This window comes from Camellia sinensis, chromosome 1 (genome assembly GCF_055761805.1).
Source record: "Camellia sinensis isolate YWXY chromosome 1, ASM5576180v1, whole genome shotgun sequence".
NCBI lineage: Eukaryota > Viridiplantae > Streptophyta > Magnoliopsida > Ericales > Theaceae > Camellia > Camellia sinensis.
Window position 1 is genome coordinate 221,662,508 of NC_138961.1, and position 2,295 is coordinate 221,664,802.

At 29.7% G+C, this 2,295-nt stretch overlaps 1 long non-coding RNA gene across 1 annotated transcript; it reads right to left on the reverse strand.

The window, feature by feature from the left end:
* Positions 1–224: 224 nt before the first annotated feature.
* LOC114259729 (uncharacterized) lies at positions 225–873 on the reverse strand. The gene is made up of 2 exons (XR_003628389.2): positions 527–873; positions 225–404 (listed from the first exon to the last, which is right to left on the reverse strand). It is a non-coding gene; the product is annotated as an uncharacterized LOC114259729 (long non-coding RNA).
* Positions 874–2,295: the final 1,422 nt, after the last annotated feature.

Below are 2,295 nucleotides of genomic sequence, written 5' to 3' on the forward strand. Positions count from 1 at the left end.
ACTCTTAAATGTTCACCTAACTTTCGGCAATAAAAAAAAAAAAAAAAAAAAAAACACAAGGGTTTTCATCTCACGGGCTCAACACCTCACTATCGTAACAATAATGTCTAACAGAAATTTATAGCCTATGAACTTAGTAGTTTTATTTTTTTTTTAACACAGATAAAAAAGATAACATGATTTTACACTTAAAAAAAAAAAAGTACTGCAAACAGAAACAAACATAGGAATTGAAATTCATTTCATCGTTCCATTAAATATGTTTTTTGGGGATCCAAACAGATCACAATTCTAAAACTATTACAAGTACTTAGAGAGAAAAACAAATTGACAGTGTCCGATAAAACTAATAACAGCAAAAAAAATCAACACAACCGTCTGTGCAGTCATAGCAGCAAGAGCAACTGCAAACCCACCAATCAACCAAAAAAAAAAAAAAACAAGAAAGACATAAATCAATTATAGATCAAAGTAAATAAAAATGAGAAATATAGTTTGTATTACAGAGAAGAATGACGAAATTTACCAGTCGTCCACAATTTTGTCCTGTCCACTTTCCTGGGTCATGGTTTGTGCCGAAGGTGGTTCCATCTCTGTCTCTCTGTCTCTCTCTCTCTCTCTCTAAAACTCTACTTTCTCTTTCTAAAAGGGAGTCTGGGAGACTCAGAAAGTGAATGGATGAGGCTATAATGGGAGGTCACGTGATTTTTGGATGAAAAAGATACTATGGAAATCAGGGAAACTTTTTCATTGGTTACGAAAATTATTCTTTCTCTGATTCTTCATTAATTAGAGTAGACTTTCTATTGACCACAATCACGAGAACAACAGAACCTATCAGATGGATCCGGAATACCAACCAGTGTTTTGGTTCGAGTTTTCTAAGTTTTTTGGAAATTGTGTTTTTTTGATTTTCGTATTTTTTTATTTTTAATAAATATTTTTTAATTTTTAAATATATTTTTTTATTTTTTAGATGCACCTTAATTAGATATATTTAAAATGTAAAAAGTTTGTGAAAAAATATTTTAAAAAATTAATAAATACATAAAAATATAAAAAATGTACTGAATTCTTTTTTATTTTTTTTATTTTTGGTATTTAGTGATTTTTTAAAAGATTTTTTTTACAATTTTTTTACTTTTTAGGTGTATTTATGTTAAGTGTGTCTAAAAAGTAAAAAAATTACTTAAAATATTAAAAAAATTCAGTAAAAACAAAAAAACACGAAAAATAAGAATATAAAATTTTCTGAAAAATAAAAACAAGCAAGCTGCTTGTTCTAGGGTTTTATAATTTGTTTATGATGCCATGCTTAGAAAACTTATTACCCGCTAGGTCCAACTCAATTTAATGAAATTATTTTTTCAATTTTACACCTAATCCAAAACTGTTATCTAGAACACATTTTCGGCAATCCGTTACTCATTTTTATCTTTAAATCGTTTGACTCTCCCTGAATGACGTTCAGGCGACTCAAATCTTCTGTCGGCCATCATCGTCCTCCATTGCCGTCAACATTACGGGCCTTAAACACCGTTCTCCTTTGTCATCGTCAACATCACGGGCCTAAATAAATTCATCAGTGATAAATTTATCACTCTAGTTTATCATTGATTATTATTGATTATCACTCATATATTTATTAGTAAGTTTGTTGAATTATCTGCTATTAATTCATCAGTGTTTTGGTTGTACAGTGTTAGTGATTATTAAATGATGATTGAATCACAAAATAATTTTGATTATTGATCATAGAATGATAAAAATGATAAATTGACCATCTTGCATATTTATCTCTTTATATTGACAAAAATGATAAATTTATCATTGTATCAATATAAAAATTCCAACATAGCAACAACAACAACGTATTGAACAATGTCAAAGATAAATTTATCATTGTATTAATATCAAAATTCTAGCATAGCAACAATCCACAGCATATTGAACAAATCAACTTTTATCATTGAAACTATAACTAAAAATATATAACGCTGTAAATATATACATGTGGGTATTGATTTTTGACCACACAACTAAACAGGGAATACTCAGCAGGAAAGCACTGGCAGAATAAATTAAGCCCGAACAACCTGTTACAGAAAAATAAGAGTCCGGCGGTTATTCGTCCACCCAAGAGCACTCTGACGTTCAAGTCAGTAATTATCTCTCAAAGACAACCAATAGTTCTTAACTCACTAGATAGAGTATATCAAAACATACCTTAAACCCACGAGGGTGCCTTACTTTTATAGCCAGCACTAACCTGATCCCTGTAAAAGCCTAGCTTCA